This window comes from Mobula hypostoma, chromosome 7 (assembly GCF_963921235.1).
Source record: "Mobula hypostoma chromosome 7, sMobHyp1.1, whole genome shotgun sequence".
NCBI lineage: Eukaryota > Metazoa > Chordata > Chondrichthyes > Myliobatiformes > Myliobatidae > Mobula > Mobula hypostoma.
Window position 1 is genome coordinate 181,624,118 of NC_086103.1, and position 16,764 is coordinate 181,640,881.

The window sequence follows — 16,764 nt, forward strand, 5'->3', positions numbered from 1 at the left end:
TCCAAGCTATCTTCCCATGGGACTGTCAGCTCCAGCAGCACCACTTGCTTAGTAGCCTCAGACACTAGGACAATGTCTGGTCACAGGGTGGTGGCTGCGATATGGTTGGGGAACTTCAGCTGGAAGTGGAGAGGATGTTTCCTATTGTTGGAGAGTCTAAGACCAGAGGGCACAGCCTCAGAATAGAGGGACAAACATTTAGAACAGAGATGAGGAGGAGTTTCTTCAGCTAGAGGGTGATGAATCTGTGGAATTTCTAGCCATGGGTGACTGTGCAGGACAAGTCTTTATGTGTATTTAAGACAGAAGTTGATAGATTCTTGATTAGCGATACAGGGAAAAGGCAGGAGATTGGAACTGAGAGGGAACTGGATCAGCCAAAATGAAGTGGTGGAGAAGACTCGATGGGCCAAATGGCCTAATTTTTCTCATGAGTCTTATGATCTTATGGACAATGCATTGAGGTAGTACAAGGGAAAAGCAATAAAAAATGCAGAATAAAGTGTCACAGTTACAGACAAAGGCAGTACGGGAAGACAATGAAGTACAAAGGCCATAAGTTCAAAGTTCAAAGTAAATTTATCATCAAAGTACATGTATGTCAACTTACACAATTCTGAGATTCATTTTCTCATGGGCATTCACAATAAATACATAATAGAACAATAACCATATTAGAATTAATGGAAGACCGCTCCAACTTGGACATTCAACTACTGTGCAATAGACAACAAATTTGTGCATTTAATATTTCAGTAATATTTGAGTAATCTTGTAAATATACTGTTTGATTAAGCATTCTTGTTTGTTTCAGTAATTCATTACGAGTTATATGTATAAATACATGAATTTCACACGAAATCACGCTACCACACCTCGCTTAACATAAACTCGAAGTTAGACCCATTTTAGACTCCTGTGTCTTCCTTTGAATTACTTTAATATTTGAAGTTACAATACAAAATAAAACTGTGCAAATACAAAAAGAAAGAAAAAAATAGTAATAAATAAGTAAGCAATAAATATCAAGAAGATTCCTAGAAAGTGAGTCCATAGGTTGTGGAACAGATCAGTGATTTCATAGAAGTGGAGTCCACCTTATCACATTAGGGGACCATCCAATCAATAACAGTGGGGTAGAAGCAGCCTTTGAGCCTGGTGGTATGTGCTTTTATATCTTCTGCCCAAAGGGGGTTGGGGACGGGGAGAAAAGGGAATGTCTGGGGTGAGTGGAGTCTTTGATTATGCTGGCCACTTTACTGAAGCAGCAATAAGTATAAGCAGAGTGTATGGAGGGGAGGATGGTTCTCGTGATGTGCTGAGTTGTGTCCACAACATTATAATTATTGTCGAGCTCCTTTTCATTCCCTCTTAAAAAAGCAACAATTACTTCAGAGTGGATCAATCATAAACATGGTTATTTTACTTACAGCAAGGGAAGACTAGCACTACACAAAAGCCGGCGATAGCTTTGAAAACAAAAACAGACAGCATAGATACTCCTTTATATACAAGTTCAAGGACAGGATGCATTTTATTCATCTGCTTAGTCAGTGTATTTGGCATTCTTCCAGTAATGCATCCGCTGGTCTGCAGTTTGTCAAGGACTTGGATTCTGTTGGCATAATGTTGCACAAACATTATTAGCAAAGCAGTCTGGTACAATACGGGTTCCATTTTGTTACAGACAAAAATGCCATTTTGTTACAAGCAGAATGTATTGTCACATTATGTTGAGTGCTTTATTGAGGCAGCAAGCACATACAACATGGAACACTACAATACAGTACAGGCCCATCGGCCCACAATGTTGTGCTGACATTTTAACCCTTCGCTCTCTCATAGCCCTCCATTTTTCTATTAGCCAAGTGTCCATCTTAAATGTCCCTAATGTATCTGCCTCTACCACTATCCCTAGCAGGGCGTTCCACACACCCACCACTCTCTGTGTAAAAAACCTACCTCTGATGTCCCCCACTATACTTTCCTCCAATCACCTCAAAATTACTCTATCTCATATTAGCCATTTCTTCCCTGGGAAAAAGTCTGGCTATCTTCTCTATCTATGCCTCATCCTCTTGTACACCGCTATCAAGTCTCTGGCAGTCCAAGTGTAGACAGAGTCCACAGAGGGAAGGCTGGTTTCTGTAATGTGCTAAGTTGTGTCTTGTCACAGGTGCACCACAAGCCCCCTGTCCTGCCCGCTTTACACTTATGACTGTGTGGCTAAGCACAGCTCCAATGCCATATTCAAGTTTGCTGAGGCCACCACAGTTGTGGGCCGTACAAAAGATGGTGATGAATCAGCAAACAGCAGGGAGATTGAGGGCCTGTCTGACTGGTGTCATAACATTGACTTCTCACTCAATGTCAGCAAGACCAGTGAGCTGATTATAGATTTCAGCTCTATAATCAGAGAGGAGAGGGAAGCCAGTTGTCCATGAGCCAGTCCTCATCGGAGGATTAGAGATGGAGAGGGTTAGTAACTTTAAATTTCACCGTGTTACTATTTGCTTTATAGGCCGTACAGACATCTGGAGTTGAAGCCTCTGCTCCACACTCAAAGGCCAGCGATGTGGACGGGTGATGAAGGGCATCCGTGGTGCATGTCAGGATCAGATGTCTGCAGGAGCAGGAGGCAAGGGAGCCGTCATTCGGCACACCTGGAGTCTGACTAGTCTGGGGTTTGATACCGAAGATTGGAGATCAAAGGTTGATTCGGACTTCAGACATTGAAGCCGAATGGCAGAAGCCTGGAGGATGGAGTCCGGTGACTAGACATCTGTCCTGGGGTTGGAGAACTGTCCATGTATGTAACACACACAAAATGCTGGAGGAACTCAGCAGGCCAGGCAGCATCTATGGAAAAGATGACGTTTCGGACCGAGACCCTTCGGCAGGACTGGAGGAAAAAAAAGATGAGGAGTAGATTTAAAAGGTGGGGGGAGGGGAGAGAGAAGCACAAGGTGATGGGTGAAACGGGGAGGGGCAGGGGTGAAGTAAAGAGCTAGGAAGTTGATTGGTGAGAGAGATACAGGGCTCGAGAAATCGATGTTCATGCCATCAAGTTGGAGGCTACCGAGACTGAATACAAGGTGTTGTTCCTCCAACCTGAGTGTGGCCTCATCACGACAGTAGACGACACAGTATATGACTCCAACAGACTTACAGGTAAAGTGTTGCCTCACCTGGAAGGTGCTTTGCCGAGCACCTACGTTCGTCTACCAGTAGAAGCAGGATCCCCCAGTGGCCACCTACTTTAATGTTCTATTCTTTTCAGAATCTGGTTTAATACCACTGACACGAAATTCGCTGTTTTGCGGCAGTGGTACACTGCAATACATTAAAAAACTTACTATAAATTAAAATAAGAAATTTAACGGTAAATAAGTGGTGCCAGAAGAAAGCAAAATAGTGAAGTAGTGTTCATGGACCATTCAGAAATAGAGTAATAGAGTCATAGAAAAATATAGCACAGAAACAGACCCTTCGGCCCATCTAGTCCATGCCAAACCACTTAAACTGCTTACTCCCATCAGCCTGCCATATCCCTCCATACCCCTAGTATTCATGTACCTATCCAGACTTCTCTTAAACATTGAAATTGAACACGTATGCACCACTTGCACTGCTGGCTCGTTCCACACTCTCACAACCCTCTCAGTGAAGAAGTTTTCCCTTATGTTCCCCTTAACCCTTTCATCTTTCACCCTTAATCTATAACCTCTATTTGTAGCCTCACCCATGGTTGCCGTTGAGTCTGGTGGTACATGCTTTCAGCTGAAGGGTCTTGATCGGTCAGCTGTCCACTTCCCTCCACGGACGCTACCTCACCTGCTGAGTTTCTCCAGCAACTTGTACGTTGCCCTATCTATGTTTGAATTTAAAAGATTCAAAGACACTGCTTCCTCAGGTTTTGAAACAGGAATTTGAAGGCAGAATAGAGGGTTAACAGCAGGAGTCTTGTCAGTGTGGAGGAACAGAGGGATCTTGGGGTTCATGTCCATAGATCCAGCAAAGTTGTAGTGCAAGTTGATAGGGTGGTTAAGAATACTTATAATGTGTTGGCCTTCATTAGTCAGGGGATCGAGTTCTGGAGCTAAGAGGTAATGTTGCAGCTCTATAAAACTCTGGTTAGACCACACTTGGAGTACTGTGTTCAGTTCTAGTCACCTCCTTTTAGGAAGTTCCTTAAGGTTGTTAGAGCCAGGGGGAGGTAGTGTGGATCAGCTCTCACTACCTATTAAATACTTCCAATGGTGTGCGTCTCAGATAGCCTCTGACAACCAAGTCCAGCTCCTGGCCTTCACGTGTGGCTTAACTACTAAGCCTGGTGGAAGCACTTCTACTGACAGGAGAAGGGACAAAGGCAGGTTTCTGGCACTTTAAAACCAGTCACTTTGTGCAGATGGGGCTTGTCAGCCGTGGTTGGCAGCTCATCTAGGAGAAGGAAAACTCCATTCTCAAACCTACACTGCCTTGAGGCCATATTCACTCATGGGAGAGCCTTTGGGAGTAAACCCCAAGGGAAAAATCCAGAGCTGGAGTCCCTAAGGCAGTGCTACATTGAGCTCTGTTGATGTGTCTGCCGTTCCTTTGGATTCACCAACTGCGTGGAGAGGGGGAGCCTGCTGCATGGACAACACCTTGCTCTCCATATCGCACTGCCCTGGTTTGTGTACCACGAAGACAGCCAGGATGCAATATCCATGGGCTTGACCCAACCAGTGGAGGGCTTCATCATAGGAAGGATATAGAAGCTTTGGAGAAGGTGCAGAGGAGATTCACCAGGATGCTGTCTGGATTAGAGATCATGTCTTATGAGGATAGGGTGATTGTGCTAGGGCTTTTCTCTTTGGAGTGAAGGAAGATAAGAGGTGACTTGATAGAAGTGTACAAGATGATAAGTGGCGTAGATCGAGTGGACAGCTGGAGACATTTTCCCAGGCTAATACGAGGGGCCATAATTTTAAGGTGACTGGAGGAAAGTATGGGGGGGGGATATCAAAGGTAGTTTTTCAACACAGAGTGGTGGGTGTGTGGAATACCCAGCTGGAGTGATTGTAGAGGGAGGCTAAGTAGGAGGGAAGGGTTAGATTGATCTTATAGTAGGATAAAAAGTCAGTACAACAGTATGGGCCACATGGCCTGTACTGTGCTGTAACATTCTATGTTCTATGCTCTAAGATAATTATAAATACCCATGATGTGCTGGCATAAACATAAATTTCTCCAGCTTCTGGTATTTGCTCCTCTCTGCCGCCTTCTTTTTTACCATTCCCCATTTTGGATGCCCCCCCCCTCACCCCTCCACTTCTCCTCACTTGCTCGTCAACTCCCTCTGGTGCCACTCTCCCGTGATTCACTGCCCTCTCCTACCAAATTTCTCTTCTTCACCCCTTTACCTTTTCCACCTAGCACCTCCCAGCTCCTTACTTCAACGCCTGTTCTCACCTCTCTATCATCTGCCAGCTTCTCCACTCCCCTCCTTACTCCGGTTTCTGCCCCCTTCCTTTTCAAGATTCAAGATTCAAAAAACTTTATTGTCATTCTAACCGTACATCAGCTCTGCAGGGCAGAACGAGACAGTGTTTCCCAGGAGCAGTGCAATCATAACATAACAAACGCAACACTAAATAATAAACATAACAATAAATAGTAAAACACAACAGCCACACGTCAGTTAAAATCAAGTTATAAGTGTCCAGTGCAAGTTAAAAGTGTCCAAAGCAGAGTCAGGTGGAGCAGCTATTTAGCAGTCTGACTGCCTGTGGGAGGAAGCTGTTTAGTAGCCTTATGGTTTTAGTTTTGATGCTCCTGTAACGTTTGCCTGATGGCAGAAGAACAAACAGTTCATGGAGAGGGTGTGAGGGGTCTTTAATGATGTACCGTGTCTTCTGGAGGCATCGACTCTGAAAGAGGTCTTGGACAGAAGGTAGGGAGACCCCAATGACCTTCTCTGCTCCCCTAACCACCCTCTGCAAGGCTTTTTTGTCGACAGCACTGCAGCTGGAGTACCAGGTTGTGATGCAAAAGGTCAGCACACTCTCAACCACGCCTCTGTAGAATGTAGTTAAGATGTTAGTGGGGAGTGATGCTTGTTTAAGCTTCCTTAGAAAGTGCAATCTCTGCTGGGCCCGTTTCACAATCCCAGTGGTGTTCCTGGACCAGGTGAGCCCAAAACGTCGACTGTACTCTTTTCCACAGATGCTGCCTGGCCTGCTGAGTTTCTCCAACATTCTGTGTGTGTTGCCTGGATTCCCAGCATCTACAGATTTTCTCCTGTCATTTTATCAGTGAACAGTGATTGCAATATCTATAAGATCCCACAAGGTGGCGGCATTGGCAAGTTAGCACTCCGTTCTCAAGCACAAAATCCAGTTAATGGTAAATAATTAACTTCGTTCACTACTTTAGGATATCCAAAGGGCTTTGTGGCCAATTAAGTAATTTTTGAAGTTTTATCACAATTAATTATTTGTACAGTTTCCTTGGCATTGAACAAATGCACTTGTAATGTCATACGAAATGCTGCATAACCATTTTGGTCATTTGTATTGTGAGTTTAGCCGACAAATTATGAGGAGTATAGAAAGGGTAAATGCAAGCAGGTTTTTTCCACTTTGTTTGGGTGGGACCATGTCATGGGTTAAGGGTGAAAGGTGAAATGTTTAAGGGGAACCTGAGGGGAAACTTCTTCACTCAGAGGGAGGAACGGACTGCCAGTGGAAATGGTGGATGTGGTTTCGATTGCAACACTCATAGAGCATAGAATAGTACAGCACAGCACAGGCCCTTCGGCCCACAATGTTGTGCTGACCCTCAAACCCTGCCTCCCATATAAGCCCCCACCTTAGATTCCTCCATATACCTGTCTAGTAGTCTCTTAAACTTCACTAGTGTATCACTCAAGAGAAGGTAAATGGTTGGGAGGGGTATGGACAAGGCAGAATAACAGATTGGCATGAACTAGATGGGCCGAAGGGCCTGTTTCTGTACTGTAGTTCCCTGTGACTCTATAAGTGGGATGAGGAGTGGCAAATGCTGTCCATTCAGCTAAGTTGGAGGTGTTGAGCTTGGAAGTCAAACGGAGTTAGGACTTTCTCAGTGAATGATAGGGCCCTACGGAGGGACCTAGGAGTACAAGTATGTGGTTGCCTGAAAGTGGCGTCACCAGTAGATATGGTGGTGAAGAAGGTGCTTTCCACGGTGATCCCCCATCAGATAGCGCTCTGTGTATAGAAGTTGGGAACATAGTCAGAACAGATTCTGCAGATGCTGGAAATCTTGGGCAACACACATGAAGTGCTGGAGGAACTCAGCAGGTCAGGCAGCATCAATGGAGAGGAATAAACATTCGATATTTTGGGCTGAGACCATATTGTAGTTGTGCAAGGTGTTGGTGATACCATGTTAAAAATGTTGTATTCATTTTTGGCCACCATGCTATAGCGAAGATGCCATTAAGCTTGGAAAAGTGCAGAGAAGATCTACAGTACTGTGCAAAATTCTCAGGTATATATATAGAGCTAGTGTGTCTGAGACTTTTGCACAAGACTGTATTTGTCAACGTGGAGAGGAGAGCGAGTTTGTAAATCTATCAGAAGCAAAGGATGTTAGGAATAGTGAGGGTGGAGCGCCATGGGAGGGGTGTGGGACAGGTGGCAGAGGAGGAGTGCCAGGGGTAGGGGTGCAGTGGGTGCAGACACACCCAACCCTGAGACACCAGGCAAGGTCATTTGATTCCAAACAATTGGTTTATTGATCGTTACAGAATGCCTCTCTCTCAGCTTCCTGCGCTCTCCCCTCTCCCTGCTCCTTTTCCCAACCATGACTCCCCTCTCCCTGCCCCCTTCCCACTCTCAGTCCACAATAGACCCACATCAGAATCAGGTTTATCATCACTCACATACATCATGAAATTTGTTTTTTTTTGCAGCAGTACGGTGCAATACATAAAATTACTACAGTACTGTGCAAAAGTCTTAGGCACCCTAGCTATATACATGTGCCTAAGAATTTTGCTCAGTACCGTACAAGGATATCTTCTCGACTTGGAAGACTTGCAGGATGGGGCTATAGGGAGAGGTCGGGCAGGCTCAGACTTTAGTTTTTGGAGTGCAGGAGTCTGAGAGATGATCGTATAGAGGGGTTTAAAATCATGAGGGGTACAGATTGGTCGAATCCCCACCGTCTTTTTGCCCAGTGTTGTGGGATCAAGAACTACAGGGCGTAGGTTTAGGGTGAGAGGGGAAAGATTTTAAAGTGACCTCTGAGGGGCAACATTTCCACATAGATGGTGGTCTGTAAAGGGAACAAGCTGTTGGAGGGAGTAGTAGAGGCAGGAACAATAGCCACATTTAAAACAACTTTGGATAGGTACATGAGTAGGAAAGGTTTAAACACAGGGGTTCCCAACTTGTGTTAATGGTTGGGGTCCTTGTCATAAAAATGGCTGGAAACCCCTGGTCAGGAGGGATATGGAGAAATTCAGGCAAAAGGGACTAGCCCAGGTGGGCTATCAGTCGACATGGACAAGACGGGCCAAATGGGCTGGTTTTGTGCTGTAGATCTCTGTGCTGTAAATATTCTTGACTCTTCAGGGAAAGTTTCCACATGGATGATCTATATCATGTTATTCCTCGTGCTGCCAGGTTGTAGAGGTGATCTTTATTTTGGTGACCCCACCCCAGGGAGCATTCCTGTGGGAATGCTGGAGGACCTCTCCAGGTCGGTAGTCTCTGTGCAGGAAAATAAGCAGTCCAAGTTTCGGGCCAGGACTCTTTATGACATAGAAGAGTCCAGCACAATGCTGGCCCTTCAGCCCACAATGTTGTGCCGACCTTTTAACCTGCTCTAAGATCAATCTAACCCTCCCCTCTTACATAGCCCTCCATTTTTCTATCAGCCATGTGTCGACCTAAGCGTTTTTTAAATGCTCCTAATGTATCTGCCTCTACCACCACCCCTGGTAGGGTGTTCCACACACTCACCACTCTCTGTGTAAAATACTTAGCTCTGACATTTCACCCACCACATACTTTCCCCCAATCACCTTAAAATTCTGCATCCTTGTATTAGCCATTTCTGTTCTGGGAGAAAGTCTCTGGCTGTCCACTGTATCTATGCCTCTTATCATATTGTACACCTCTGTCAAGTTATTTTTCATCCTCCTTCGCTTCAACAAGAAAACCCCTAGCTCACTCAACCTATTGTCATAAGACATGCTCTCTAATCCAGGCAGTATACTGGTAAATCTCCTCTGCAACCTCTCTAAAACTTCCACATTCTTACTATAATGAGGTGACCAGAATTGAACACAATACTCCAAGTGTGGTCTGCAAAACTTTATGGAGTTTTATCTATCCTGAAGAAGGGTCTCAGCCTGAAACATCGAATGTCCATTTCTCTCCACGGATGCTGCCTGACCTGCTGAGTTCCTCCAGCATTCTCTGGATCTCCGGCATCTGCAGAATCTCGTTTTTCCTGTGCTGCTCTAAATAACTCTGAAGCTTTACACATAGCTGATTTTTGATACAAAGGAGCATATTATGTTTCCTTGTGACCGAGAAAGAGGCCATTTGGCCCATCAGGTCTATGCCAGCCCTCAGAACAATCACATTCTTCACTAATTTCCCCTGTAATCTATTGTCCCCACACTTTGTAGGACATTGGAACAGAATCAGGCCATTCAGCCCATCGAGTCTGCTCTGCCATTCCATCTTGGCTGATTTATTATCCCTCTCAACCCCTTTCTCCTGTCTTCTCCTCATAACCTTTGATGCCCTTTCTAATCAAGAACCTATCAACCTCTGCTTTAAATATACCCAATGATTTGGCCACCACAAGTGTCTTTGGCAATGAATTCCACAGATTCACTACCCTCTGGCTAAAGAAATTTTTCCTCTTCTCTGTTCTCAGTGGATGTCCCTATACACCGAGGCTGTGCCCTCTGGTCCTAGCGTTAAGCAGTTTATTTTTTTAACTTGTGTCATGAACACACCTTATCATTTGTTAATAAGTTTGTGGTAATATTACTTAATGTGTTATGTGTAACGCAAAGGCATCTGTTAGTCTTGCGAGACCATGAATCTGCGCCTGGAAAGTCTTCACTCTCCAGGGCGCAGGCCTGGGCAGGAAGACTGGCAGTTGCCCATGCTGCAAGTCTCCCCTCTCCACGACACTGATGTTGTCCAAGGGAAGAGCATTAGGACCCATACAGCTTGGCACCAGTGTTGTCGCAGAGCATTGGGTGATTAAGTGCCTTGCTCAAGGACACAACACGTTGCCTCGGCTGGGGCTCGAACTCATGACCTTCAGATCGCTAGTCCAATGCCTTAACCACTTGGCCATGTGCCTGTGTTATGTGTATGAGTTACATATATATATTGTGTTGTGCACTTTGGTCTGGAGTGAGTGGAAGTGACCCGACCCTTGCCTCTGGTCCTGACGCCCTGCCTTTCCAGTTTATCTGGCCGGTAACCAGCCATGCTGGAATGGTGGAGCACACTCGATGGGCCAAGCGGCCTAATTCTGCTCCTCTGTCTTATGGTCTTAATCATGGATGCCACCTATCAGAGGCATCGCCTTTTGAAGATGTCCTTGATGGTGTGGAGAACAGAGCTGAGAGTCTTAATTGTGACATTGTCAGACTAGGAACTGGAGAATGTCACTGATCAGTGGGACATTAAATGCTGCCCCAGAGTCGGCAGAGGTATAACCTCTCAGTTTACCACTCACTGGCCACAACCAACACAACATAGTCCGACTGGCAGAAGAAGAGTCACACTTGCCAAGAACCACTGAAGTCTTCTTTCTCCGAACACAACTGCCTGAAATCGGGATTCAAGATTCAAGATTGTTTAATGTCCTTCATCAGTACTAATGATGGTGAGGACATGGATGTGGTGAGGACCTACAAGTACCCGGAGGAGCACCTGAGTGCAGCACCAACACAGAAGCTGTGTACAAGAAGGGCCAGAGTCACCTCTACTTCCTGAGGAGACTGAGATCCTTTGGCATACGCAGGCCTCTCCTTCATGTTCTACTAGTCTGTTGTCACTAGTACAATCTTCTATGTGGTGATGTGCTAGGGCAATGGCATCAACACGGGTGATGCCAACAGGCTCAACAAACTGATTAGAAAGGCTGGCTCTGTTACAGGGGTCAAACTGGACACACTGGAGGCTGTGGTAGAACAAAGGACCCTACGGAAAATCCTGGCAATTCTGGACAATGTTTCTCACCCTCTGCATGCCACCTTAGTAATAGAGTAAGACAACTGCACTGCTCCAAACAGCACTATATGAGGTCGTTCTTATCCTCAGCCATTAAGCTCTCTGAGTCAACCTATAGCTGAGGAAGTGATGACCCCCTCCTGGAAGACTGTTTGAGGTAACTTATTTTTTATTCTTTCTATTTCTCGTCTAATACTTATATCTGTGCACTCTAATGCTACTGTGACATTGTAACTTACCTTGGGATCAATAAAGTACCTATCTATCTGAGGGTGAACAAAATAATTGTTACTCTGGATCCAATGCAACACAAAAAACACAATAAGATAAAGGAGACTGATAAAAACACAATAAATATAAATACATAAGATAGCTCTGTACATGAGGTGACTCTGACAGGAAATGATAAAGTGGTGGTGTTTGGGGGTGTAGAGAGGTGGGTTAGTGGGTGGAGGTGTTGATCAGCCTTGTTGCTGATGAAAGTAACTGTTTTTGAGTCTGGTGGTCCTGGTGTGGATGCTACGTAGCCTCCTCCCTGATGGGAGCGAGTGGGAATCCATCAAGGGATTCATCAAGCCTGTAGCTTCATTTGACCCGGTTGCAACTCAGCACGACTGAGAGACGGGCGACCTCCCTGCAGTCTGATTTCTTTCGACGTCACAGAAAACAGGGCTTCTAGTGGCTGCAATCAGTGCGTCACCGTTTTGATATCAGAGCTGAGGGCTGCAATAGGTTCCTTAAGTTCGTTTTCGCCTAAGATGGTATTGGGAACAAGTTCCCAATGGCCTGCATCTCAAATAGCCTCTGATAACCAAGTCCAGCTCCTGGCCTTCACGTGTGGCTTAGTTACTGAGCCTGGCGGAACCGTTTCTGCTGACAGGAGAAGGCTGGTCACCTGCCGCTTTGGGTAGTTGAACCTCATCAGCCGTGGTTGGCAGCTCCTCTAGGAGGTGGGAAAAGCCCCTGATCTCAAACCTCCACTGCCTTACGGCTATACCCACTCACAGGGAAGGCTTCGGACTAAGCACTGTGGAAAAACCCAGAGCTGGAATCCCTAAGGCAGTCCTGCATTGAATTCAACTCCAACGGGCAACTCCTGTGATGTCCCTGGTGCCGGACTACATCGGTCTCTCTGTTCCTTTGGATTCATCAGCTGCATGGAGAGGGGGAACCTGCTGCATGGGTGACAGCTTGCTCTCCGTATTGTCCTGCCCTGGCTGGTGCATCATGCAGACAATTAGGACACAACGTCCATGGTTGACCCTGACCAGCAGAGGGATTCCTGGGCTGTAGTAACCTCTGTGCTTCTCCTTCACCATGTTACACCAGATATTATTGCCCGATACCCGAATAGTGGACTCAGCCCAATACATCCCTCCCCAACATCAGGTGTACTTTTTGGAGTCACCACATCTAGAAACCAACATCTGTCATCAGAGATCCCTCCTTCTCACGGCTCCCATCGGCCAGGAGGTACAGAAGCCCGACGTCCCCCACCGCCAGGTTCAACAACAGCTACTTCCCGTCCACCATTCAACCGGCACAACCCCAATCACTATAGTATCGCAACCCTGCGAACGCTTTTTGAACACAAGAGATTCTGGAAATCTAGAGTGACATACCACAAAATGCTGGGGGAACTCAGCAGAGGATTAAAGAGTCAACTTTTCAGGCCAAGATCCTTCATCAGGACTGGAAAAGAAGGGGGAAGAAACCATAATAAGGAAGTTTAAAAAAAAATAAACTGTAGCGAGCACAGGCCCAGAGCCAGCAAAAGCTGGCCATTTGTGTAAATGGGGACTGTAGTTGTAAAAGCTTCGCTAATGCTACCACTTACAATAATTTTAAAAATTGATCTCCACAGACTCTGTCTACAAATCTTGCTGCCTCGGCAAAGCAGTCAATGAATCAAATACTGTACCATAAACACATGAGATTCTGCGGATGCTGCAAATCCAGAGTAACACACACAAAATGCTAGAGGAACTCAGCAGGTCAGGCAGCATCTATGGAGAGGAACAAGGCAGGAAGACACTGCCCTGAAGAAGACAATGGCAAACCACTGCAGTAAAACAATTTGCCAAGAACAGTCATGGTCCTGGAAAGATCATGATCGCCCACATCATACAACATGGCACATGATGATGATGGTGATAGGTGCGTGTGAGTGTGTGTGTGTGTGTGTGTGTGTGTGTGTGTGTGTGTGCGTGTGAGTGTGTGTGTGTGTGTGTGTGTGTGTGTGTGTGTGTGTGTATCTAAGTGTAGATAGGACCAGGCGTGGCAGAGAATAGGAATGGCTAACCAAGGGAGACACAACTCAGACAGCTTATTGTGTGGGTGATGGGCAGATGGAACCAGGTGGGGGAGGGTGAAGTCTTCGTAATGAGGAGGAAGGGGAACAGAGGGTGAGAGACCCTGGCTGGATAGATGGGAGTGGGTTACCTCGTACTGGAGAATTCAATGTTCATGCCGTTGGGTTGTAGACTACCTGGGCGGAATATGAGGTGTGTTACTCTAGTCTGTGCCGGGCAGTGGAGGAGGCTGATGATACTCACACTCACACACAACACACACACAACATATTCACACATCCATATACACACAAACCGTATCCACGCAACACCCACACACAAATAAAACCATCCACACACAACACACACACACAAAACACATACACACACACACAAAACACGTTCACACAACACACACACATTCACACACAACAGACACACACATTCACACAACACATACACAAAACATTCACACTCACACACATATAAAACACAAAACATTCGGAAACACACACACACAAAACACATTCACACAGAACACACATATAAAACACATAAAATATTTGCACACACACTCTCTCTCTCACACACACACACATATATACTCGCGGCTGTGTATTTAAGGAGTGTACTGTGAATGTCTGCGTTCGCACACATACCGATAAACATTCCTAGAGCGCGCTGTTACTTTAACGTCTGTGTTCGAGGGGCGTATTCCTGGGCGGCATCTCCCTCCCCCTTCCCAACCTTCATAAATCGCTTTGGACTGAGAGAAAGAGAAAAGAGAGGGAGAGAGAGAGAGGAAGTCAGAAACAGGGAGAAGATCAGCTCACAGTCAGATCTCGGCATTGAAATCGGGGCGAGAATTGACACGGCAAGGTTGTAACTAACACGAGACTCGCAGCTTCCGTTCTATACAACCAAGCGGCGATCCGTTTCATTCAAATTATTTTCTAGAATCAGTAGCTTTCTGTGTGTGTGTGTGTTTAAGCTTCTATTTATTGCAATAACAGCGCCGGACAGCCGAGGAAGCTCAGATATACATATATACACACACACACACACGCTCGCTCGCAATTGTATCTATAACCTTGTAGTGTCAGTCTTCCCGGCAGAAGGACATCTCGGTGGGACTTACCGTGACCAAGGATTCACCCTTGCATCCGTCAAATGTGAAGAACATTCTGTAGTCCCCTAAAGCGACTCGGGAAAGGAAATTTCTTTACAACCCCCCACCGCTGGAGTTCTTTAAAGGGGAAGGCACTCCGCTTTGGAATCGAGACCAAGGAGTGTTCAACTAAGCCCGTGGGACCAGGGGGAAAAACGGTGAGTTCACGGATATTTAATGTCGTACTTGTCATATCTTTTTTTCTTATGATTACGGGAAAAGTGGGAAGAGAAACTGCCCGGTGTGGTTGAACTCTGTGTGTGCTGGGATGGAGAGAGAGAATTCTGACCAGTACTATGTTTCACCGGGATAGACTTTTGTGTGTGTATGTGTGTTGGAAGCCGTTATCAGTCCTGTCTTGTACTGAGTTGATACTTGAGTCATTCTGTGTATGGTAAGGAGTTAGTGAGTCACGAAACAAGGACTACATCACAGAAACAGACCCTTCGGCGTCTTGTCCGTGACTCGTCCCATCTACCACACCCGGACCATCGCCCTCCATTCCTCTCCCATCCGTGTACCTATCCAAACTTCTCTTAATTGTTACATTTGACCACTTGTGCTGGCACTCTCACCACCCTTTGAGTGAAGTCACCCCACATGTTCTCCTTAAATATTTAAACTTTCACCCTTAACCCACGACCCAACCTCACCCAACCTCAGTGGAAAAAGTCTGCTTGCACTTGCCCTGTCTCTACCCCTCATAATTTTGTATACCTCTATCAAATCTCCCCTCAGTCTCCTACGCTCCGGGGAGTAAAATTCTAACCTATTCAACGTTACCTTATAATTCAGCTCCTAAAGTTCTGGCAACGTCATCGTAAATTTTCTCTGTACTCTTTCAATCTTAGTGACATCTTTCCTGCAGGTAGGGACCAAAAATGCCCACAATATTCCAAAATTAGGCCTCACCAATGTCTTAAACAGCTTCAAAATAACATACCAACTTCTGCACTCAGTAGTTTGATTTGTGGCCAATGTGCCAGAAGCTCTCTTTATGACCCGATGTATCTGTGATGGCACTTTCAAGGAATTATGGATTCCTCTGTTCTACCTCTGTCTCATCTCTTCTCATTCCCCTACTCTCCAGGGAACAAAGTCCTCACTGATTCAACCTTTCCCTATGACTCCAGTCCTGGTGGCATCCTTGTAAATGCTATAGTGTGGAATTGTAATTGGTGTTTCTGAATAGAGAGAAAGAGGATGTGGTTCACACATTTGCCCCACAGATATGTCAGGGTGAGGGTCTGCTTTTCGTCAGGGGAAACCCACTGGTGACAAGCAGTCAGAGGGTGGGGGTGTGTGAGGTGGGCTTCATAAATCAAAATATTGAGTACAGGAGTTGGGATGTTATGTTGAATTTGTCTAAAAGTGTTGGTGAGTACCATTTAGATGACTGTGTGCAGTTCTGGTCATTTGCTTACAGGAATGATGTAAGGTCGAAAGAGTACAGCTTGTTCCATATACTGACCACCCTCTGTGTAGAAAAAGTTGCCCCTCCAATCCCTTTTAATGGGCTGAATGGCCTAATTCTGCTCCTACATCTTATAGTTGCACTAGGTTCTTGATAAGGCGACGAGTCAAAGGTTACAGGGAGAAGGCAGGACAATGGGGTTAAGAAGGTTAATAAATAAGAATCAGGTTTAATATCGCTGGAAATTGTGTCATGAAATTTGTCTTTTTGTGTGGCAATAGTGCATTGTAATATATAATAACGAAATTACAGTATATTAAACAGTTAAATTAAATAAGTATTGCTAGAGAGTAGTGAGGCAGTGTTCATGGGTTTAACGTCCATTCAGAAATCGGATGGCAGAGGGCAAGAAGCTGTTCCTGGATCATTGAGTGTGTGCCTTCAGGCTCCTGTACCTCCTCCCTGATGGTAGCAGTGAGAAGAGGGCATGTTCTGGGTGATGGGATCCTTAACGATGGATGCTGCCTTTTTGAGGCATCGCTCCTTGAAGATCTCCTGGATCCTGGCGAGGCTCGTGCCCTTGATGGAGCTGACTGAGTTCACAACTTTCTGCAGCTTCCGTTGATCTTGTGCAGTGCCCTCCCCCGTACCAGA

At 45.7% G+C, this 16,764-nt stretch overlaps 1 protein-coding gene and 1 long non-coding RNA gene across 3 annotated transcripts in view; one reads left to right on the forward strand and one right to left on the reverse strand.

Annotated features, from left to right (window-relative positions):
- Positions 1–599: 599 nt before the first annotated feature.
- On the reverse strand, positions 600–14,764 carry LOC134349789 (uncharacterized). Its single transcript, XR_010018769.1, has 3 exons — positions 14,667–14,764; positions 14,188–14,294; positions 600–1,615 (listed from the first exon to the last, which is right to left on the reverse strand). It is a non-coding gene; the product is annotated as an uncharacterized LOC134349789 (long non-coding RNA).
- Positions 14,306–16,764, forward strand: part of gdpd5b (glycerophosphodiester phosphodiesterase domain containing 5b) — a 291,231-nt gene continuing 288,772 nt past the window's right edge. For both annotated transcript variants that reach the window (XM_063054660.1, XM_063054665.1), the window contains exon 1: positions 14,306–14,854. The gene's annotated coding sequence lies outside the window, so the exon portion shown is untranslated. The remainder of the gene's footprint in view (positions 14,855–16,764) is intronic.